The sequence below is a fragment of the Ovis aries genome, chromosome 7 (genome assembly GCF_016772045.2).
Source record: "Ovis aries strain OAR_USU_Benz2616 breed Rambouillet chromosome 7, ARS-UI_Ramb_v3.0, whole genome shotgun sequence".
Taxonomy (NCBI): domain Eukaryota; kingdom Metazoa; phylum Chordata; class Mammalia; order Artiodactyla; family Bovidae; genus Ovis; species Ovis aries.
In genome coordinates, this window is record NC_056060.1 from 4,702,659 (window position 1) to 4,727,894 (window position 25,236).

Genomic DNA, 25,236 nt, shown 5'->3' on the forward strand with positions numbered 1-25,236 from the left:
CATGTCTTTAGGACGGAAGTAATGAAACAGCTGTTACTGCAACTGTTTTGGTTTTTAGTTGAAAGAAGGCTTTAAGAAGTATATATCCAATAACATTGACAGTTTTGAGTTTAATTTATTGAGGGATATCTAGGGGTGTGGTTTGGGTACCATTCCTGTACTCTGATTAGATGCTGAGGTTTGAGTCCAACAATAATGATTGACACTGAAGAGTTTGAAAACTGTTTAACCATGCCAACCAGTTTCCCTTGCTGCATTGGATTTCCATTTCTCATTTATTCTCCCTTATGATACAACAGTTTGTATTTACCCTTTAATAGTACAGATGTCCAGTTCTTGCTGTAATAAATGTTTAGATTTGATTGTGCCTCCAACCTGCTGTTCAATGTTTGGGGCATAGGAAGTCACCCTCGGTTTTCTAAACTGATGTTTTTGGTTCATTCTGCTAGAATCAGACATGTAAGATTTCAAGAGTGGACTCAGAATTCATTCACTTCTGTTTTTCCCTCCTGTATTCTTGAGCTGGGCTTCCCAGGTGTTGCTAGTGATAAAGAGCCTACCTGCCAGTGAAGGAGACGTAAGAGATGCGGGTTCTGTCCCTGGGTCAGGAAGATCCCCTGGAGGAGGGCATGGCAACCCACTCCAGTATTCTTGCCTAGAGAATCCCATGGACAGAGGAACCTGGCAGGCTACAGTCCATAGGGTTGCAAAGAGTCAGACCGACTGAAGCGACTTAGCATGCAAGCACATCCTTGAACTTGACTGCAGAAATTCAAATGTTTTTCTTGCTTTACTTCTTTAATTGACATTTAGCCACAGCGACTTGGCAACAGTAAACTTCAGTGTTTTAATATTTGCCTGGCAATATTTGTATATTACTATAAATCACTAAAGAGATTTATATTTCATAAGCCAGATGTACATTTTATATAGTCATCAACAAGGACAAAAACCCTTGGGTTATGATTCTCACGTTATTAATGCACCATGGCATATCCTTTGGTGAATATCTGTAATAAAATAAAAGTGTTTTCCTTTTATATGAATTACGGTAATTGTGTCTACAGATTTAAGCAATTGTGTATGTGTAAGGGTGTACACAAAGTACAAATAGGAAAGCTTCAGACTATTACAGACATGAGTTGTCTCAACATTCTTATAAACTATATCTGATTATTAAGCTGTTTTTCAGCCAAATGCAAGCCCTAGATAGAAGGCTCATATTCTTCTTTCCTTTTTTTGAATTTGTTTACATAAAAAATATAAAGTATAAGTATATATAACTATTTTTCTTTCAAAAATTTTTTTGAGAAAGATGCATTGGTGTTGACTGATGTCTTTTTTTGCAGCTATTAAGACATTGTGGCAAGTGGGATAGTTAAGCTTATTTTTATGATTGAGATGTCAACAATTCTAAGTTTAAATTTAGGTATTAACACATATTAACACATAGTATTTGACTGTTTTGTTAACAAGATAATTCAAAATTGTTTTATTTCCTTCCACATGAGTTAGGACACTTTTGGCTATACAAATTGCGTTTTATGTAACTCGACTCCAATTTGCTTTAAAAGGAACTTTGTTAGGATATAGAATAGGAAATGCAGACTAATAGACAAACTCCAAAATTATTTGATTCAGCAAATCAATTGCTTCACTATAAATCCAGTTTCTTTCTCTTTCTCTGCCCTGCACTTCACAGAGTTGATATTGAAAGGTTGATTTCCTCCTTGAAATCAGTTTTAATTAATAAAATCAACAAGGAGAGAGTGATCTGTTCCTATAATCTTAGACTATGTCTTTCACTTCAGTCTGGGTGATTCTACCCATTCTGGTTAGAGTAATTGGGATCCACCCTTACAGCTCGGGCTTCCCTTGTGGCTCAGCTGGTAAAGAACCCACCCGCAATGCAGGAGACCTGGGTTCGATCCCTGGGTTGGGAGGATCCCCGGAGAAGGGAAAGACTACCCACTCCAGTATTCTGGCCTGGAGAATTCTATGGAGTGTATAGTCCATGTGGTTGCAAAGAGTCAGACACGACTGAGGGACTTTCACACTTTCACTGGCAGCTGAGGATGAGAGTGGAAATATGAAGAAACTTGGTATTCTGTTGGAAAGGTGGAAGAGAGGAGTGGATGTGGGTAGGCAAAAAAGTATCCACTATTCCCTCTTCATTAGCTCATGTTATTTCTTTTGAATAGATATTTTCTTCTTCTCTGTAATTTTATTTATTTATTTTTTAAGATTTGTTTTATTTTTTGGTTGCAGGGTCTTCATTGCCATAGCAGGCTTTCTCTAGTTGCGGTGAGCGGGAGCTTCCCTTTGCTGTAGTGTGCTGGCTGCTCACTGCAGTGGCGTCGCCTGCTGAGGAACACAGGCTCCAGGTGCAGGGCCTTTAGTGGCTGCAGCACGTGGGCTCAGCAGCGGTGGCTCACGGGCTCTAGAGTGCAGCCCAGTCGTCGTGGAGCATGGGCTTAGTTGCTGTGCAGCATCTGGGAGCTTCCTGGACTAGGGGAAAACCTGTGTTCCTTGCATTGCAAAGCAGATTCAGAACCACTGGACCACCAGGGAAGCCCCATTCTCGGTAATTTTAGATTGAGGATGTTACTCTCAAGACTAGTTCTTGATGCTATGTGGTTCTGAACACATGACAGAAAAAATCTTACTTATTACTCAGTTCAAGGTACTCCTTATACCAGTGGAATATTGAAAAATTCAAATTCTAATATAATCACAATTTTTGTAGGTAGTATGCTTAAAGACTTGCTCTTTTAAAAATTAAGATTAATAAACCTATTGCCAATTGTGTTGAAAGGAAGAAATAAAATGTTCACCATCACAGTGATTTTGGGTTTGGGGGAAAAGGTTATAAATAGGAAAATGTTATAGTCCACTCCTCTGCCTTTCAGAACAGAAAAAGGCCTTGTATTGGGTGGCAGTATTATATTTCTTTAGTTAAGCTGATTGCTAAATTATTTATTAATTTTTAAATAAATTTATTGTGATTACATGAAAAATATGTAAGTATTAAGATCACTAAGGTCATCCTTGATTTCACCACCCATGGATAACTGTTGCTATTTAATGTACTTCTTCTCTATGTCTTCTTAAATTTTTGCTCTAGAATATCCCAACGAAGAGTATATCCCTTTTAAGCACTAATAGCACAAAGAACGCATTGATGCTGTCATCGGATTTATAGAACACTTGTGGCTTTAAGATAACCAAATATTTTAATGTCTTGCTGTTAATGTCATGTCACTAAGTCATGTCCACCTCTTTGCAACCCCATGGACTGCAGCGTGCCAGGCTTCCTTGTCCTTCACCATCTCCCAATGTTTGCTCAAATTCATGTTCATCGAGTTGGTGATGCTATCCAATCATCTCATGTCTAGCTGTTTGGTTATTAAATATTTAAAAATGCATAATGTATATTAATTGCATTTTAATAACTTGCATGTATTTTTTTTCTCCATATGTATCTCCCACCCTCCCCCCATAGAACTGAACTTATGTAAGTAACCTGAGTGTATCAGGGTCCTTCCCTTTTTTGATTCTGAAGGGAAATCTTTGCTAATTTTTGTGATAAAGTCAAAGGATTCCTTCTTTAGCACTTGAAATTGTCTTTGTACTTTGGGGTTACTGATTTCTTCACTGCTGCTGGTGCTAAGCCAAGGCAGTTCTGGCCCTGTCAGCCTTCCTCTCACCAACTCATCTGAACTGCAATACTGATATACAGCTTTCTTTGCTAAGGGGTCAGGAAACTCTCAAGCTATGTAGGAGGAGTAAAGGCCAACATTCTAGCTATCAGGTGTTAAATTCTTAAGACTCCAAGGGGAGACACTTCCAGGTTCAGTCTTTTGAAAGTAGTTCAGTTCAGTCGCTCAGTCGTGTCCGACTCTTTGCAACCCCATGAATCGCAGCACGCCAGGCCTCCCTGTTCATCACCATCTCCCGGAGTTCGCTCAGACTCACGTCCATCAAGTCCTTGATGCCATCCAGCCATCTCATCCTCCGTCGTCCCCTTCTCCTCCTGCCCCCAATCCCCCCCAGCATCAGAGTCTTTTCCAATGAGTCAACTCTTCGCATGAGGTGGCCAAAGTACTGGAGTTTCAGCTTCAGCATCATTCCTTCCGAAGAAATCCCAGGGCTGATCTCCCTCAGAATGGACTGGTTGGATCTCCTTGCAGTCCAAGGGACTCTCAAGAGTCTTCTCCAACACCACAGTTCAAAAGCATCAGTTCTTCGGCGCTCAGCCTTCTTCACAGTCCAACTCTCACATCCATACATGACCACTGGAAAAACCATAGCCTTGACTAGACGGACCTTAGTCAGCAAAGTAATGTCTCTGCTTTTGAATATGCTATCTAGGTTGGTCATAACTTTCCTTCCAAGGAGTAAGCGTCTTTTAATTTCATGGCTGCAGTCACCATCTGCAGTGATTCTGGAGCCCAAAAAAATAAAGTCTGACACTGTTTCCCCATCTATTTCCCATGAAGTAATGGGACCAGATGCCATGATCTTCGTTTTCTGAATGTTGAGCTTTAGGCCAACTTTTTCGCTCTCCTCTTTTGCTTTCATCAAGAGGCTCTTTAGTTCCTCTTCACTTTCTGCCATAAGGGTGGTGTCATCTGCATATCTGAGGTTATTGATATTTCTCTCGGCAATTTTGATTCCAGCTTGTGTTTCTTCCAGTCCAGTGTTTCTCATGATGTACTCTGCATAGAAGTTAAATAAGCAGGGTGACAATATACAGCCTTGATGTACTCCGTTTCCTATTTGGAACCAGTCTGTTGTTCCATGTCCAGTTCTAACTGTTGCTTCTTGACCTGCATACAGATTTCTCAAGAGGCAGGTCAGGTGGTCTGGGATTCCCATCTCTTTCAGAATTTTCCACAGTTTCTTGTGATCCACACAGTCAAAGGCTTTGGCATAGTCAATAAAGCAGAAATAGATGTCTTTCTGGAACTCTCTTGCCTTTTCCATGATCCAGCGGATGTTGGCAATTTGATCTCTGGTTCCTCTGCCTTTTCTAAAACCAGCTTGAACATCAGGGAGTTCACAGTTCACGTATTGCTGAAGCCTGGCTTGGAGAATTTTGAGCATTACTTTACTAGCGTGTGAGATGAGTGCAATTGTGCGGTAGTTTGAGCATTCTTTGGCATTGCCTTTCTTTGGAATTGGAGTGAAAACTGACCTTTTCCAGTCCTGTGGCCACTGCTGAGTTTTCCAAATTTGTTGTCATATTGAGTGCAGCACTTTCACAGCATCATCTTTCAGGATTTGAAACAGCTCAGTTGAAATTCCATCACCTCCACTAGCTTTGTTCGTAGTGATGCTTTCTAAGGCCCACTTGACTTCACATTCCAAGATGTCTGGTTCTAGATTAGTGATCACATCATCATGACTATCTGGGTCGTGAAGATCTTTTTTGTACAGTTCTTCCGTGTATTCTTGCCACCTCTTCTTAGTATCTTCTGCTTCTGTTAAGTCCATACCATTTCTGTCCTTTATTGAGCCCATCTTTGCATGAAATGTTCCCTTGGTATCTCTAAGTTTCTTGAAGAGATCTCTAGTCTTTCCCATTCTGTTCTTTTCCTCTATTTCTTCGCACTGATCGCTGAGGAAGGCTTTCTTATCTCTCCTTGCTGTCCTTGGGAGCTCTGCCTTCAGATGCAGAGCGTCCTTTCTGGATACTCTCTGACCTGTCCATTGCACCCTCCTTTCTCTCCTCCCTGCCCATATTCCTTCAACACACATTTATTTGTTGTTTTGTACGCCCCTGTTCTAAGCTCTGATAATATTGTGATGAGTAAGACTGACTGCCTTCCTGCCCTGTGGGTTTATTAATACTTTCCAGTGACAATAAATGAACAATAAATGAATTATGTCAAATTGTGATTAGTTTATGAAAAACAATGAAACTGTGTAGGCAGATAAAGAATGATGGGGAGAAGCTATCTTAAATAAAATCATCAAGGAAAGACTCTTTGCAAACCTGACGTTGGAGAAGATGAACCGAATGAAGTGAGGGAGTGTTTGAGAAAAACTGAGGAAGGAACATTTCAGGCAGAAAGAGGTGTAGGATCCCTCAGACGGGTGCACAGTTGGTGTGGAGAAACAGCGAGAAGGCAAGCGGAGTGATCGCAGGGAAGAGTGACCGGAGATGAAGTCAGAGAGAAAGAGAGGGACTCATGCCTGTGTCAGACCGCGCCTTCTCTTCTTCAGGCCTTTCAGTCAGATGACATCATCCCTGTCATGCTCTCCACAGGAAGCGGCGTTTCTCCTTGAATCCCACTTGTATTTTGCATGGTTGAACACTGCCTCTCGCCTCTGCAGGAGAGGCAGTGATGCTCTCCTCTGCTCAATTATTTTCTCCTCTACCTGGTTTGGAGAGGTAGGAGAGCTCGCCCAGCAAATGAAGGTAAAAGTGAGCGCTCCATTCTGTGCAGCCTCTGTGTTAATGAGACCAGTGATCAAGCTGGTTTCGTTTCCTAAGTAACCTGTGAAGTAACACAGCTCAAGAAGAAAAGCTTTTATCTTTCTCAGACATCTCACAGCCTTAATTATAGATGAGCAAAGTTCATGTGATGCCTACTAGACCAGCTCTGTTATCGTGCCAGGAAGCATGTACATCTTTTCTGCTTTGCTTGGAGCCTCCAATGCAGGAATCCATAGCTGTCAGTCACTGTTCTCTTTGTTAGCCAGGAGGAAAGGGCTCTTGATCAGTGTGTCAGACCCACTATATTGTTTTGATGACTGTGTGCTAGGCAATTAAGTGGGAAAGATTGCCAGTTCATCCCACCACACATGTATTCTGCCATTACCTGTCACTGATAATTCTTAGTGTGATTGTTATAAAATGGTGTTTATGGTGATAAAACGTTTGTAACAGGTTTACCATTTTAAGTATATAGCTCTGTGGCCTTAAGTAAAGTGTTGTGTAACCATCAGTGCCATCCATCTGGAGAACTTCTTCATCTTCCCCACTTGAAACTTTGTACCCTGGTAAACACTTAACCCCCCATGGTCCCCTTCCCCCTGGAAAGCCACTGGCAACCACCGTTCTACTTTCTGTCTCAATGAATTTGGTTAGGATCTCATGAAAGAGAAATCACGCGATGTTTGTCCTTTCGTGACTGGCGTCTTTCACTTAGCAGGCACGTGCTATGCATGTATGCTAAGGCGCTTCAGTCGTGTCTGACTCTTTGTGACCCCGTGGACTGTAGCCCACCAGGCTCCTTTGTCCATGGGATTCTCCAGGCAAGAGTACTGGAATTGGATACCATGCCCTCCTCCAGGGGATCTTCCTGACCCAGGGACTGAACCTGTGTGTCTTATTTTCCTGCCCTGGCAGGTGGGCTCTTCACCACTAGTGCCCCCTGGGAAGCCCTTCACGTGGCATGGCGTCTTCAAAGATTTACCGGTGCTGTTGCGTGTGTCAACTTTTTCCTCTTTTTCAAGGCTGAATAACATGTATACATGCACGTGCCATGCATTATTTGTCCGTTTGTCTGTTAATGGATGCTTGAGTTCCACTCTTTGACTATTGTGAATAACGCTGCTGTGAACCTGGGTGTTAGGTTACACTTCCCTGTTAACTAGTGATGTTGAGCGTCATTTCGAGTGTTTACTGATCGTTTGTTTATCTTCTTTGGAGAAATATCTAAGTACTTTGCCCATTTTATAGTCAGGCTATTTGGTTTCTTTGTTGTTGAGTTGCTTCTTATCAGATACATGATCTGCAGATATTTTCTCCCAATCAGTGGGTTGCTTATTCACCCAAGGAGTGGTATCCCTTTTCAAAGGATAGTGTCTTTTGATGCACAAAATTTTTGATTTTGGTGAGGTCCATCTTTTTTTTTCTCCTGTGCTTTTGGTATCATATCCAGAAAATGATTTTTTAATGACTATATAATAGTTTATTGTATAATATATCATAATTTATTTAACCAGTCTTCTGCTGTGGACTTTTACTTTGAATACGGTTTTTTAAAGTGAATATTGGGTAAGAAAATACTTTCAAAACCTGATGTATAATAAAAACTCAGTACTTGTTACCTAAATTAATAATAACTTTCATTGCTACTTTTATTATTACTACTTCTTGTTACTTCCTATCCTTGGTTGGAAAGTTATATAGCTAAGGGACTATAGAACAGTCCAGAGATTGTTCTTGGATGTTCTTTCTATTTCCTCAAAATGAATCGTCTCTTTGTAGATCTTGTTTTGGAGTGAACTTCCTTCTTATTACAAAATGCAAAGTTATACAAGATTCTTCCAGAAGGGTTTCATTGGGAGGTATTTTAAACAGAAAGCTAAAAAAAAAACTTGCCCTGGCATTTTTTTTTTTTAAATTTTAAAGAATTAACTAACCTTTAAAAAAATCTTTAAGGTATAATTTATAATTCACATACTATAAAATTTACCCATTTAAAATATATAATTCAGTGATTAAAAAAGTTTTTTTATTCATGGCTGTATTAATGCAACTATCAGCATAATGTATATTTAGAACATTTTTATCAAACCAAATGAAACCTCATACCCATTAACAGTCAATCCCTAATCTCTACTCCCCACAGCCTTTGGCAACTACTAATCTATTTTCTGTGTATTTAGATTTGCCTATTCTAGACATCTCATATAAATGAAATCATGAAATATGTAGTCTTTTGTGGCTGACGTCTTTTCACTTAGCATATTTTCAGGATTCACCCATGTAGTAGCACGTATCAGTACTGCATCTTTATGGCCAAATAATATTCCATTGTATAGACATACCACATTTGTTTGTCCCTTTATCAGTTGATGGATGTTTGAACTGTTTCTACTTTTTGACTACTGTGAATAGTGTTGCTCTGAACATTCATGTACAAATTTTTATGTGGACATATATTTTCGTATCTTTTGGTTGTGTATCTAGGAGCAGAATGGTAACTATGTTTATTAATTGTTTAAAGAACTGCCAGATCGTTCTCCAGACTGTCTATTCCAATTTAAATACCCATCAGCAATGTATGAAGGCTCCAATTTCTTCATATCTTCATTAACTCTTATTTTATTACACGTCTTTTTGATTCTAGTTAATGTGGTGGATGTCAGATGGTATCTCATTGTGATTTTCATTTATATTTTCCTAATGACAGTGACAGTGAGCATCTTTTCATGTGCTTGTTGGCCATTTGTGTACCTTTGGAGAAAAAGTCTGTTCAAGTCCTTAACCCCTTTTTAAGCTGGGTTATATGTCTTTTGGTTATTGAGTCTGTAAGAGTTCTTGATGCACTCTGGATGCAGACACCTTGCAGACACATGAGTTGCACATCTTTGTTGTTGCTTCCGCTTTCCTGCCAGTGTCATCTGCGGCACAGAGGTTTGTGATTTTTAAAGTCTGTATTTATTTGGCCACATCAGCTCTTTGTTGCGGTGCACAGCCTTTGTCACCCTGTGACGTGTGAGAACTTAGTTCCCTGACCAGGGATCGAACCCACATCCCCTGCCCTGGAAGGCAGATTCTTAACCAGCAGACCACAGGGGAAGTCCGTAAAGGTTTCTTATTTTGATTTTGTCCAATTTATCCTTTCCCCCGCCCCTTTACCTGTGGTTTTTTGTTTTTTGTTTTTTTTTTTGGCATATCTAAGAAAACTTTGTCTAATCCAAGATCATATAGGTTATATTTCCTTTCAGGAGTTTTGTAGTTTTCTTACATTTAGGTCTGTGATCTTTTTTTGAGTTAGCTCTGCGTATGGTGTGGGGTAAAGCTTAATGTCATTTTTTGCAGGTAGCTATCCAGTTTTCCTCTCACCATTTGTGGAAAAGACTATTCTTTTCCCATTGAATTGTCTGGGTACCTTACTCCAACTTTCCTCCCCAAATTTTACTTTGTTTGTTAGTTCTCAGACCTGTCAGCTTCCACCACAGTTCAGGCTCTCTCTCTAAATATTTCAGACTCAGTCTATCACCTTCTCAGCTGTTTGTTACTTAAATTAAATAATAGGGTTTTTGCCACGGAAAGTGGCAAACTTCTTAGTGTGATAGATGTTAATTTTAGAGTGTTGATAATAGCTTTCACACATTGAGTACTTTGTTGTGCTAAGCATTATTAATACATTTTTATATGTTGTAGGGGGAAACACCATTGAACTCAAAGAAATTTAATAAACTGGGCAAGTGCTAGTATAATTTCTGTTGCAGGTGCTGTCTTCTCTCCTTGTTGGTTGGGATTTAGGGGTAGCCCAATGGTGACTGCTTGTTCTTTATACACTCAGGCTAAAAGTGAAGCCTACTCATATATACCCAGTTTCCAGGCAGACTTCCAACTTGGGCGAGATCTGGCAAAAAAAACCCCACGCTAACTGAATTTTTTCTGTTGAGGGCTTCTCTTTTTCATGTTTTCTAAATGTTGGAGTGCTCTGTGGCTTAGTTTGCAAACTTCTGTTCCCTTTAGGAAAAAGACAGTCTTTCTCTCCCTTCTGCATCTTAATGCAAAGTAAACTAGCTATTATTCCTCATATATGCTGCTCACTTTGGTCATGCTTTGGTCCGTGCTTTGGCCCAAACTTTTCCTTCTGCCTCCAATATCATGTAGCATCACATTCCTCCTCCTCTGCATTCCTGAATTCTGTCTGTTCTGTAAATCCATCCCTAGATATATGTCACTTTTCTTTGAAGATAATCTTGCTGCTGAAAATCATGTGTTCCCCTTGGCTTCTTACAGTATTGAATATATTTTTTGTGTTGTTCTTATGTCAGAGGTTACCCCTTTTATCGTAAAGATGTCTATTTCTTTTTTGAACAATAAAACAGGCAAAATATAGAATATGAAATAAAAATACTAAGTAGATATATTCATTTTATTTCTTGTTTTAAGCTCTTTTGGAAAAGAAACTTTCTTTTTGTGTTGGTGATTGTTGATATTCTGATGTTCAGTGGAGTAAATGAATGCACCTTAAGAAAAAATTTACTTGTGGGAGGCAGGGAAGCGGATAATGGTATATTTACTGTCTGATTAGAGGAAAGTTTGGGTTTTAAAGTCCCCTTTTGTTTAGGATATATGTTTAGAATCAAGGAAGGAACATAGAAAAAGGTAAGGTTTTATTAGTGGGCTACTGGAGGATTTTTAAAATTTAGTTTTCAGTGTGGATTAAGAAGTATTAAAAATAATAAGCATTGTTGCCTTTATGTAATTCTACTTGTCTTTAGACTGATGTAATCCAGGAGACGTGACTGACTGAAATGTGTGTGTATCTTCTGACTTCTGTTATGAGACTGTAGCGTTAGGAAATATGATCAGCCTAAAGCAACCTCCAGGCTTCTTTATGAAAGCTGTTAAATTAAACTGATTTTTAAAGAATGGGAAATTTTCTTTTGTCAGCAGAGATTTGATTTGTTTAATCTTAACTTAGTCTTCGGTTGCTTGAATAAAATTTCAGGGCTTCTTTCTAGTATTGATTTTCTTAGTTGAGTATTGCTTGGTATTTTAAGAAAGATGATTCCAAGTAGCGGTCTTGAAGTTTGTATGAGAAATTCTTTTCACTGTTAAAACAGTGAAACGTAATTAAAGTTTAACATATTTAGCCTGTTATTTGTTTATAAACAATAATGTAATGCAAAAAGATAACTTTTCTTAAAACTCCTATAAGACCTTTATACTATCATTAGAATTCTAGAGCTATTTAATGGATGATGACAACGCCTCGAAATGAATATTCTAAAGTAAGTCAGTGTTAATCCATGCTTATTATGTGCCAGCTGTTGTTTTTTAGAGCATTATGTGTATTAATTCAATCCTCACAATAACTCTGTGAGGTAAATATTATTATTCTTGCTACCAGAGGAAAACTCAGGCAAATAAAGCAATTTGCTCAAAGTTGCACAGTTAATAAAGACCATATTCAGGAATAAACCCAGGTAGGCTGGTTGCAGAATCCATACTCTCTTTCCTCCCTTCTTTATTTTTAGCATGCTTATCAAAGTTGTATACATAAACATAGGGTATAGAATGTAACTGGATTCCCCACTGGCTCAGCAGTAAAGAATCTGCCTGCAGTGCAGGAGATGGGAATTCCATCCCTGGGCCAGGAAGACTCTTTGGAGGAGGAAATGGCAACCTATTCCATTATTCTTGCTGGGAAAATCCCATGGACAGAGGACCCTAACAGGGTCGTAAAGAGTCCTAAAGAGTCGGATATGACTAACCGACTGAACGCACACACATAAAGAACTATTATATAGTTCTCTAGGATTTATCATGAAAAATAGCATGCTCTTATTCCCCCCTCCTGTAGGCACATACATTTATCTGATAACTTGGTGTTTATTACGTGTTTATTAAATAACATGGTGGTTTTGTTGCCTGTAGGCAATGGGCATTTTTCACTTGTAGGCATGATCTGTTGACTTCTGCTATTGAAAATGATTATTTAGCTATTGTCCACCCCTCCCACTCAGCATCTGTATCCTTCCAATCCTTTTATAGTTATTTCATAATTTTGGTTAGATCAGTATTTGATGTTTACATTAGTTTCTTTTGTGAACACCATCCTCATCTGAACCATATTATAAATTGCTTAGTTTTTCCTGACATTCCCTTTTCCTTGAAGATGCAGTCGCCTTTTCCTTTGATCTAATCTTTTGTTTACTTACCCCTAATTCATGTCTCTGTCCGTTGTCTCAGTTATATACATTTTCTATCAGTTTCTTATTCTGGAGGAAATCTGTCCTGGAGAGATTGATTCCAGATGGCAGAGCAGAAAGACATGCGCTCATCTCTTCATGTAAGAGTACCAGAATACAACCAGCTGTTGAACAGCTATCCGCAGGGGGACTCTGGAACTCACCAAAAAGAAAAAAAGGGGGGACTCTTTCCTGAAATCCTTTATGGCAGTCATGTTAGAGTCTTTGTTATTGTAGGTATTCCTTTATCCTGTTCGTGTGCTGGGTCTCCTCTTGCTTGTTTTTTTTTTTGGTTTATTACCTTACCATGGTGGAACATATCTCCCAGTAACTTCTTGAGAAAGAAAGATCATGGGAGATATTAATAAATTTATTTGAGACTTTGCAAGTCTGAAGAGGCTGTAACTTTACATTGACCGCCTATAGAATTCTTGCTGGAAATAACCTTTCCTCAGAATTTTGATGGCATTGCTCTATTACCTTTTAGTTTCCAGTATTGTTGTCAAAAAGCCTGATGAAATTCTAATTATCTATTCTTTGTGTACTGACCTCTTTTTACTCTCCAGAAAATATGTAGGCTCCTGTTTGTCTGCAGTTTCGTAAGTTTCACAGACCCTTGCTATGGATCTGTTTTCACTAGTTGTGCTGGGTTCTTGATGGGCCCTTTAATTCTGGAAATTCTTGTTTTCTCTCCTTGAAAAATTTCTCAGTTCTTTTTTTCGAATCTCCTTTTATTCAGCATTCCTCTGGATTGTTGTTCTACTTCTGCTATTCTTTCTCACCTATTTTTCTGCCCTTTGGTCCAATTTTTTGAATAGTTTTCTCACTTTATTTTCCAGTCTTTCCCCTGAATTTTAAAATTTCTCCTCATATTTTTAGTTTACATGAACTCTTTCTAAACAATGTTACTGTTACTGTTTTATGTTATGCTGTTCCTGTTCACAGTTGGATTATCTTTTCTTACCTCACTAGTATTAATGACATATACTTTCTTCTCTCTTCTTGGTTTATTTCCTTTTGGTTGCTCTTCACCTCTAGTTTTGTCCTTAGCTTTTATTTAGAGCTTTCATCAGGTGTCCACTAATCTTTGGTTGACTTCTTTGTAAAAGTGGGATACGAAAAGCTAACTGGAGACTCTGACTCCCTGTTGCTGTTGTTCAGTCGCTCAGTCATGTCCGACTCTTTGTGACCCCAGGACTGCAGCACACCAGGCTTCCCTGTCCTTCACCATCTCCCGGAGTTTGCTCAAACTCGTGTCCACTGAGTCAGTGATGACAGCCAGCCATCTCATCCTCTGTCATCCCCTTCTCCTCCTGCCTTCAGTCTTTCCCAGCATCAGGGTCTTTTCCAATGACTTAGCTCTTTGCATCAGGTAGACAAAGTATTGGAGCTTCAGGTTCAGCATCAGTCCTTCCAATGAATATTCAGGACTGATTTCCTTTAGGATTAACTGGTTGGATCTCCTTGCAGTCCAAGAGACTCTCAGGAGTCTTCTCCAGCACCATAGTTTGAAGGCATTGGTTCTTTGGCACCGCTTTTTCATTGTTGAGCTCTCACATCCATACATGACTACTGAATCCATGAATAGAGGTTGTCTATATGAGCTTTACTTGAGATGGTCAGCCTAGGCAGTCTCACTAGTGTAACAATAGAAACAGCTATAACAGCAGTCTCCCCAAGTCTTTGTGCTTAACACAATGAAGATTTATCTTTCACTCACATTAAGTCTAGTATTAATGTTCCTGATCAGCTAGAACCTTCTTTGTGGGCATTTATTTGTCATTCTTGAGATGGTGCCAAAGGAACTTCTACATCTAGTTACCATGGAAGATAGGATAGGGATTTTTGTGGCTGAGAATTTTATTGACATATAGTTGATTTACAGTGTAATGCCAATTTCTGCTATACAGCAAAGTGACTCAGTAATACACATGCATTCTTTTTAAAAAATATTCTTTTCCATTATTGTTTATCACGAGATACTGAGTATAGTTCCCTGTGCTACGCAGTAGGAGTTTGTTGTTTATCCATCCTACATGGAATCCTTTACCTCTACTAATCCCAAACTCCCAGTAGTTCTCCCCACTATATCCTTTCCCCTTGACAAGCACAAGTCTGCTCTCTATATCTGTGAGTATGTTTCTGATTTGTAGATAGGTTTATTTGCGCCATATTTTAAATTCCACATATAAGTGGTATCATATGCTATTTGTCATTCTCTTTCTGACTTCACTTACTGTGATAATCTTGGTGAAGTGAAAGTTGCTCAGTTGTGTCTGACTCTTTTGTGACCCCATGGATTATACAGTCCTTGGAATTCTCCAGGCCAGAATACCAGAATGGGTAGCCTTATCCTTCTCCAGGGGATCTTCCCAACCCAGGGATCAAACCCAGGTCTCCTGCATTGGAACTGAGCTATCAGCCCCATGATAATTTTCAGTCACATCTGTGTTTCATTCATTTTTATGGCTGAGTAGTATTCTATTGTATATATGCACCACATTTTTATCCATTCATCTGTTTGTGTCCTAGCTATGGTAAATAGTGCTGCAAATAGGAAAAGGAGTACGTCAAGGTTGTATATTGTCACCCTGCTTATTTAACTTATATGCAGAGTACATCATGAGAAACGCTGAGCTGGATGAAGCACAGGCTGAAATTAAGATTGCCGGGAGAAATATCAATAACCTCAGATATACAGGTGACACCACCCTTATGGCAGAAAGTGAAGAGGAACTAAAAAGCCCCTTGATGAGAGTGAAAGAGGAGAGTGAAAAAGTTGGCTTAAAGCTCAACGTTCAGAAAATGAAGATCATGGCATCTGGTCCCATCACTTCATGGGAAATAGATGGGAAACAATGTCAGTGTCTGGGCTCCAAAATCACTGCAGATGGTGATTGCAGCCATGAAATTAAAAGATGCTTACTCCTTGGAAGGAAAGTTATGACCAATCTAGATAGTATATTGAAAAGCAGAGATATTTGCCAACAAAGGTCCATCTTGTCAAGGCTATAGTTTTTCCAGTGGTCATGTATGGATGTGAGAGTTGGACTGTGAAGAAAGCTGAGTGCCGAAGAATTGATGCTTTTGAACTGTGGTGTTGGAGAAGACTCTTGAGAGTCCCTTGGACTGCAAGGAGATCCAACTAGTCCATCCTAAGGAAATCAGTCCTGAATATTCATTGGAAGGACTGAAGCTGAAGCTGAAACTCCAATACTTTGGTCACCTCATGCGAAGAGTTGACTCATTGGAAAAGACCCTGATGCTGGGAGGGATTGAGGGCAGGAGGAGAAGGGATCAACAGAGGATGAGATGGCTGGATGGCATCATGGACTCGATGGACATGAGTTTGAGTGAACTCCGGGAGTTGGTGATGGACAGGGAGGCCTGGCGTGCTGTGATTCATGGGCTTGCAAATAGTTGGACACAGCTGAGCAACTGAACTGACCTGATGAACATAAGGATGCATGTATCTTTTCAAATTATAGTTTTGTCTGGGTGTATACCAGGAGTGAGATTGCTGGATCATATGGTAATTCTGTTTTTCGTTTTCTGAGGAACCTCCCATAAGTTGACTGCACCAACTTACATTCCCATCAACAGTGTAGGAAGATTCCCTTTTCTCCATACCCTCCCCAGCATTTATTATTTGTAGACTTTTTAACGGTAGCCGTTCTCACCAGTGTGAAATGATACCTCTTTGAAGTTTTGATTTGCATTTAAGGAAGACATACAGATGGCCAGTGTTTTTTTGTAACCACTGGCTTAGCTGGGAGGAAAGAGCCCTATTTTGTAGTATCTGCTGCATGGTATAAGTGCTCCGTTATGGTCAGCTTCAGGCTCTCAGCATGGTGTAGTGACATCGTGTGACGGCGTGCAGAATGTGGAAGAGATATGCACAGTTGACTTTCAGTTGTGCCACCTCTGGCATGGAATTCTGGGAGCTGACCGAAGTAAAGAACTAGGAATTTCAGCATCTGGCTTGTTGACATTTTCTTTATCCTCCTGTTTCCGTATGGCAGGTACTTACTTTTATTGCTGCCCTAAGAAATGACCACAAACTTAGTGACTTAAAAATAACACAGATTTACAGGTACACCTCATTTTATTGCCCTTTGTTTTATCACACTTTAACCCAGATTTTGCATTTTTTACAGATTGAAGGTTTGTGGCAACCCTACCTCAAGCAAGACTGTTTGCACCAGTTTTTCTAACAGCATTTGCTCACTTGTGTCTCTGTGTCACATTTTGGTAATTCTTGCAATATTTCAGATATTTTCATTATTATTTTCTTTGCTATAATGGTCTGTGAGGGATCATTGATGTCACTGTTATAAATTTTTAGGGGTGCCGCAAACCACAGGCATATATGGGAGCGAACCAAATGTGTATGTTCTGACTGCCCCACTGACCAGCCAGTCCCCTTCTCTCCCCCACTTCCTGGGCCTCCCTGTTTCCTGAGACATAACAGCTTTGAAATTAGAGCAGTTAATGACCTGATAGTAGTCTGTAAGTTGTTCAAATGAAAGGAGGAGTCCCACATCTCTCACTTTAAATCAAAAGCAAGATGTGGTTAGGCTTAGTGAGGAAGGCATGTTGAAAGCTAAGGTGGGCTAAACGCTTGGTCTCTTGCACCAAACAGATAGCCAAGCTGTGAGCGCAAAGGAAACGTTCTTGAAGGAAATTAACAGTACTACTGCAGTCAGCACACGAATGATGAGAAAGTGAAGTGGCCTAACTGCTGATGTGGAGGAAGTTTCTGTGGTCTGGACAGAAGGTGAAACCAGCCACAGCATTCCCTTAAGCCAAAGCCTAGTCCAGAGCATGACTAATTCTTCAGCTCTGTGAAGGCTGGCAGAGGTGAGGATGCTGCAGAAGATACGTTTGAAACTGGCAGAGGTTCATTCATGATGTTTAAGGAAAGAGACCTTCGTGACATGAAAGTGCAAGGTGGATCAGCAAGTGCCGATACAGAGACTGCAGTGAGTGATTCGGAAGAATCGAGATGATGAATGAAGGTGACTGTGCTAAACAACAGATTTTCCGTGTAGACAGAACATCCTTCTGTTGGAAGAAGAAGCCATCCAGGATGGGCCTGACATCGGTGATTCAAAGTCTAGGCTGACTCTTGTTAAGGGCTAGTGCAGCTGGTGACTTTCATTTGAAGCTGTTGCTCATTTTCCGTTCCCAGGGCCCTTAAGAATTATGCTAATATTATGCTAAAATTGTGCTACTCTGCTTGTGCTCTGTAAATGGAACGACAAAGCCGGATGACAGCACATCTATTTACAACATGGTTTACTGAATTTATTTTAAGCCCACTGTTAAGACCTCCTGCTCATAGAAAAAAAAATTAAAAGATTCCTTTCAAAATATTATTGCTCATTGACAATGCAGGTGGTCACCCAAAGCTATGGTGAAGATGTACGAGATTCATGTCATTTTCATGCTTGCTAATACAGTATACAGGCCACAGATCAAGAACTCATTTTGACTTTCAAGTCTTCTACTTTAAAAAAGATATTTTGTGAGGCTATAGCGGTCACAGACAGTGATTCCTCTGATGGATGTGGGCAGTCAATTGGAAACCTTTAGGGAAGGGTACTCCTTGGAAGAAAAGTTATGACCAACCTAGATAGTATATTCAAAAGCAGAGACATTACTTTGCTGACTAAGGTCCGTCTAGTCAAGGCTATGGTTTTTCCTGTGGTCATATATGGATGTGAGAGTTGGACTGTGAAGAAGGCTGAGCACCGAAGAGTTGATGCTTTTGAACTGTGGTGTTGGAGAAGACTCTTGAGAGTCCCTTGGACTGCAAGGAGATCCAACCAGTCCATCCTAAAGGAGATCAGCCCTGGGATTTCTTTGGAAGGAATGATGCTAAAGCTGAAGCTCCAGTACTTTGGCCACCTCATGCGAAGAGTTGACTCATTGGAAAAGACTCTGATGCTGAGAGGGATTGGGGGCAGGAGGAGAAGGGGACGACCGAGGATGAGATGGCTGGATGGCATCACTGACTCGATGGACATGAGTCTGAGTGAACTCTGGGAGATGGTGATGGACAGGGAGGCCTGGCGTGCTGCGGTTCATGGGGTCGTAAAGAGTCGGACACAACTGAGTGACTGAACTGAACTCACCATTCTAAATGCTGTTAAGAGCATTTATGATTCATGAGAAGAGGTGATAATATCAACATTCACAGGAGTTAGAAGAAGTTGATTCCAGCCTTTGTGAATGACTTGCAGGGGAGGGATTCAAGACTCCAGTGGAGGAAGTAATTGCATATGTGGTAGATATAGCAAGAGAACTAGAATTAGGAGCAGAGCCTGAGGATGTTGAATGCAGAGTTCCAAAGAATAGCAAGAGAGATAAGGAAGTCTTCCTAAGTGAACAGTGCAAAGAAATAGGGGAAAACAATAGAATGGGAAAGACTAGAGATCTCTTCAAGAAAATTAGAGATACCAAGGGAACATTTCATACAAAGAGGGAAACAATAAAGGACAGAAATCGTATGGACTTAACAGAAGCAGAACTCTTGCCTAGAGAATCCCATGGACGGAGGAGCCTGGTAGGCTATAGTCGGACACGACTGAGCGACTTCACTTTCACTTTTCATTTTCATGCACTGGAGAAGGAAATGGCACTCCAGTGTTCTTGCCTGGAGAATCCCGGGGACAGAGGAGCCTGGTGGGCTGCGTCTATAGGGTCACATGGAGTTGGACACAGCTGATGCGACTTAGCAGTAGCAGCAGCAACAGAAGCAGAGCTATTAAGAAGTGGCAAGATTACACAGAACTATACAAAAAAGATCTTGACGACCTGGATTACCATGATGGTGTGATCACTTACCTAGAGCCTGACATCCTGGAATGTGAAGTCGAGAGGGCCTTAGGCAGCATCACTGTGAACAAAGCTAGTGGAGGCGATAGAATTCCACCTAAGCTGTTTCAAATCCTGAAAGATGATGCTGTTAAAGTGCTGCACTCAGTATCCCAGCAAATTGGGAAAACTCAACAGTGAACATAAGACCGGAAAAGGTCCGTTTTCATTCCAGTGCCAAAGAATGTCCAAACTACCACACAATTGCACTCATTTCACACACTAGCAAAGTAGTGCTCAAAATCCTCCAAACTAGGCTTCAGCAGTACTGGAACCAAGAACTTCCAGATGTACCAACTGGATTTAGAAAAGTCAGAGGAACCAGAGATCAAATTGCCAACATCTGTTGGATCACGGAAAAAGCAAGAGAATTCCAGAAAAACATCTACTTCCACTTCATTGACTGCACTAAAGCCTTTGACTGTGTGGATCACAACAAACTGTGGAAAATTCTTAAAGAGATGGGTATACCAGACCACCTTACCTGCCTCTTAAGAAATCTGTATGCAGGTCAAGAAGCAACAGTTAGAACTGGACATGGAACAACAGACTGTTTCCAAATTGGGAAAGGAGTACGTCAAGGCTGCATATTGTCACCTGCTTATATAACTCATATGCAGAGTACATATGCAAAATGCTGGGCTGGTTGAAGCACAAACTGGAATCAAGATTGCCAGGAGAAATATCAACAACGCCAGATAGGCAGATGACACCACCCTTATGGCAGAAAGCAAAGAGGAAATATTTTTACTTCTTGATGAAGGTGAAAGAGGAGAATGAAAATGCTGGCTTAAAACTCAGCATTCAAAAAATGAAGATCATGACATCTGGTCCCATCACTTCATGGCTATTAGATGGGAAAACAATGACAGACTTTTATTTTCTTGGGCTCCGAAATAACTGGGGACAGTGACTGCAGCCATGAAATTTAAAAAATGCTTGCCCCTTTGAAGAAAAGCTGTGACAAACCTAGACAGTATTAAAAGCAGAGACATTGCTTTACCAACAAAGGTCTGTGTAGTCAAAGCTATGGTTTTTACAGTAGTCATGTGTGGATGTGAGAGTTGGACGTAAAGAAGGCTGACCACCAAAGAACTGATGCTTTCGAATTGTGGTGTTGGAGAAGACTCTTGAGAGTCCCTTGGACTGCAGGGAGATCAATCCTAAATTAAATCAATCCTGAATATTCATTGGAAGGACTGATGCTGAAGCTGAAACTCCAGTACTTTGGCCACCTGATGTGAAGAGCCGACTCATTGGAAAAGACCCTGATGCTGGGAAAGATTGAAGACAGGAAGAGAAGGGCATAACGGAGGACTAGATGGTTAGATGGCATCACAGACTCAATGGACATGAGTTTGAGCAAGCTCTGGGAGATGGTGAAGGACGGGGAAGCCTAGCATGCTGCAGTCCATGGGGTTGCAAAGAGTTGGACAGGACTGAGCGACTGAACAGCAACAATATGATAAAACTTGAACAGATGAGGAGTTGCTTCATAATGATAAGCAAAGAAATGGTATTTTGAGACAGAATCTACTCCTGATGGGGATGCTGTAAAGAGTGTTGTTAGGACAACAAAGGACTTAGAACAATTCATAAATTCAGTTGATAAAGCAGTTGTAGGCTTTGAGAGGACTGGCTCCAGTTTTGAAAGAAATTTTCCTGTGGGTAAAATACTGTCAAGCAGCACTGCATGATTCCTCCGTTATGAAAGGAAGAGTCCATCGATGTGGCAAACTGCATTGTTGTTTCATATTAAGAAATTGCTGTAGTCAGCCCAACCTTCAGCAACCACCACCCTGATCAGTCAGCAGCCACTGAGGCAAGACCTTCCACCAGTGAAAAGATTATGATTCAGGGAAAGCTCAGATGATGGTTAACATTTTTTTAGCAATAAAGTTTTCTTTAATTAAGGTATGTACTTTTTTTATACATAATCCTGTTGAATCTTAGTAGCCCACATTATAGAATAAACATAACTTTTTTATGAACAGGGCAACCAAAAGTTTTGTGTAACTCCTTTTATCGCTGTACTGTGGTCTGGACGCAGACCTTCAGTATTTCCAGGGTATGCCTTTATATGCACGTTTATGTCCTTTATGCGTGGACGCTCAGGCGCCTTCCATATGTTGGTTATTGTGTATAATGTTCAGATGAACAGGAGAATGCTTTTATCTTCTCACATTAGTATTTTCATTTTCTTCAGATAAAAACTTGGACGTGAAGTTGCTGGATCATGTGGTGGTTCTGTTTTTACTTTTTGAGGAACCTCCATACTGGTTTTCACAGCAGCTGCAGCAATTTACAATCTCATCGACCGTGCACCGTGGTTCCCTTCTCTCCACCTGCCCACCCCCACTTGAGCATCTTTGTTATAGTCATTCTGACAAGTGTGAAGTGGTACTTCATTGTGGTTTCACTTTGTATTTCCCTGATGATTACTGATATTGAGCATCTTTTTATGTACCTTGTGGCCATCTGTATGTCTTCTTTGGAAAAGTCTATTTAGATCTTCTGTCCTAAGGATTGTTTGGATTTTTTTTTTTTTTTTTTTTTACTATTCAGCTGTATGGAGTCTTTATATCTTTGAATATTAACCTCTAATCAGATATATGGCTTGCAGACATTTTCTTCCATTCAGTGGGTTACCTATTTTGTTGATGGTTTTCGTGGCTATAGAGAAACTTTTTAGTTTGTTGTATTCCAAGTCTTATTTTCACCAAGTAATTTTTCTGTTGGAATGTTTATCTTTCTCTTGCTGGCAGTTAAGTTTTTTTGTGTGCTAGATACTGTTCCTCTTGTGAGTTTTATGTATTGTAGGCATGTCTGTCATGTTTGTAGCTCTCTTAATTCTTCTTGTGATGTCACTTCAGCATTAAAAATGCCTACTTTCGATGCGATCAAATTTGCAAACCTTTTCCTTTATAGTTACCATTTCCTTTATAGTTATCATTTGTGTCTTGTTTAAAAGTCCAACACTATTACAATGTTATAAAGATATTCTTCTGTATTATATTTTTAGATTTTTGTAGCTTCATCATTGACATTTTTTTTTAACTTAAAACTTTTTCCTTTGTGTTGGGGTATAGCCAATTAACAATGTTGTGGTAGGTTCAAGTGAACAGCGAGGGACTCAGCCATGCATATACATGTATCTACTCCTTTGAAACCCCCTTCCATCTGTACTGGCATATAACATTGAGCAGAGTTCCATGTGCTATACAACAGGTCCTTGTTGGTATCCATTTTAAATATAGCAGTGTGTACATGACCTTCCCAAACTCCCTAATTATCCCTTTCTCCCTGCCTTCCTTCCCTTCAACCTTAATTTCATTTTCTAAGTTTGTAAGTCTCTTTCTGTTTTGTAAGTAAGTTCATTGGTATCGTTTCTTATAGATTCCACATATCAGGAATGTCATATAATATTTTTGCCCTCTGTCTGACTTCACTCAGTGTCACACTCTAGGTCCATCCATGCTGCTGCAAGGGGCATTTCATTCTTTTTAATGGCTGAGTAATATTCCATTGTGTATCTGTACCACATCTTCATCCATCCCTCTGTGGATGAACTTTTAGGTTGCACTGACATTTAATCAATCTGGGACTGATTTTTGAGTATAACATGAGAGCTAGAAGTTCATTATATTAGAACAAAACCGAAAATTTTCATCCTGGGACCATTTATGAAAATGCCCTTCCATCCCTGCTAATCTGCATGCGTATTATGTTTAAAGTTAAATTATTATACTTATGTGTGGGTGTGCTTCTGGCTCCATCAGTCATTTTCCCTATTTCTGCACCAATATGTTATCTTAATTACTGTGGCTTTATAATAATTCTCACCTGGTCAGCAGGTCCTCTTGTATTCTACTTGAGTGTCTGGTTATTCTAGCCCTCTGTTCTCATATATAAATCATATTTTGAGTCATAATCAGGTTTTCAAGTTTATCTCCCACACCCATGTTGAAATTTTGGTTAGAATTACCTTAAGTCAAACTCCAGTACTTTGGCCACCTCATGCGAAGAGTTGACTCATTGGAAAAGACTCTGATGCTGGGAGGGATTGGGGGCAGGAGGAGAAGGGGACGACCGAGGATGAGATGGCTGGATGGCATCACTGACTCGATGGACGTGAGTCTGAGTGAACTCTGGGAGTTGGTGATGGACCGGGAGGCCTGGCGTGCTGCGATTCATGGGGTCGCAAAGAGTCGGACATGACTGAGCAACTGAACTGAACTGAACTGAAGTCTTTGGAGCATTTTGGGGAGTTTGAGCATCTGTATAATATTGGATCATTCAGTCTGTAAACATTATACATATTTTCATTTACTTAGATATTCTTTAACTTTTTCCAGTAAAGTTTTACATTTTTTCTTGCAATTTTTTTGTTTCCTTTAATGCATGGTTTTTGATGGTATCTTTTTAAAATTACATTTTGCAACTCATTCTTGCAGAAGTTTAGAATGGCAGTATGATTTTTATGTAATGTCTTTGTGTTCTTATTTTAACTGTTTATTAGTTGTATCACTTCTATGTAAATGATGTTAGATTTTCTGTGGGGAAAATCTTTTTATCTATGAATGACAGTTGTGTTTCTTCCTGTGAAAATAGGCCTTTGAAATCTGTTAATCATGTCCATGGTTTTCTTTATAGTTATATCTTTATCACCCCCAAATTTTTGTCAGACACAATGTGTAGTTTTCCATGTGTTTGAATTTTATACTAATGGAGTGATTCCATATTATCCTGGTACTTGCTTTTCGCCCCTAGTGTAGACTGAATTGTGTACCCCCGCATTTACTTGTTGAGGCCCAAACCCTCAATTTGATTTGGGGTTAGGACTTTGGAACCTAATTAGGTTTAGACGAGATGATGACCATGGGGCCCTCATGGTGTGCTTAGTGCCCTTTCCAGAAGAGAAACCAGAGAGCCTGTTCTTGCTGTTTCTCCCCATAAGGACGTGCAAGAATGCAATGAGCAGGTGGTTGTCTTCAAGCCAAAAAGATGCCACTCACCAGAAACCAGCTATCCTGCCACCTCGGTCTTGAACCTCTAGCCTCCAGAATTGTGAGAAAATATGTTTCTGTTAGTTAAGTCATCTGTTTGTGGGTTTTTGTTTTTTTTTAATGGCAACTTGAGCTCTGGTAACTCCTTTTTCCCACATTAATTTTTTGAGAATCGTTCATATTGGTGGGTATAATTTACTTAATTTTTACTTCTTATAGGATTCCGCTGTACAAGCATACTGTAACTTACGTGATTGGTGAGCATTTGGGTTATTTCCAGCTTTTTTTGTTGTGATTGTTGGTGGTGCCTTTGTGAGCATTCTTGTGTGTTTCTTGGTGTACAGGTTAAGACTTTGTTATGGATATGTAGTTGTCAATATTCTGCTGTTTTTGAGCTTCAGGAACAGTGGTTTCATATGGGTTAGCATTGTGCCTAGGAGTAGAGTGCTGAATTGTAAAACTTCTTGCCTGAGTGATTTTACCATTTGCCTTTCCACTGCTACCACGAGAATTTCTGTGGCTCCATATCTTTGTCAACATTTGATATTGTCATACTTTTATATTTTTGCTCATACGGTACGTGTCGAGTTATTTCATTGTTACTTTAATTTGTATTTCACTTCATAACTAATGAGGTTTAGCATCTTTTCATTTGTTTATGGACCATCATATATTC

The 25,236-nt window shown here is 39.9% G+C and overlaps 1 protein-coding gene across 3 annotated transcripts in view; it reads left to right on the plus strand.

Moving 5' to 3' along the window:
* AP3S1 (adaptor related protein complex 3 subunit sigma 1) overlaps positions 1 to 25,236 on the plus strand; it is a 71,263-nt gene that overhangs the window by 3,219 nt on the left and 42,808 nt on the right. The gene's annotated exons all lie outside the window — the stretch shown is intronic.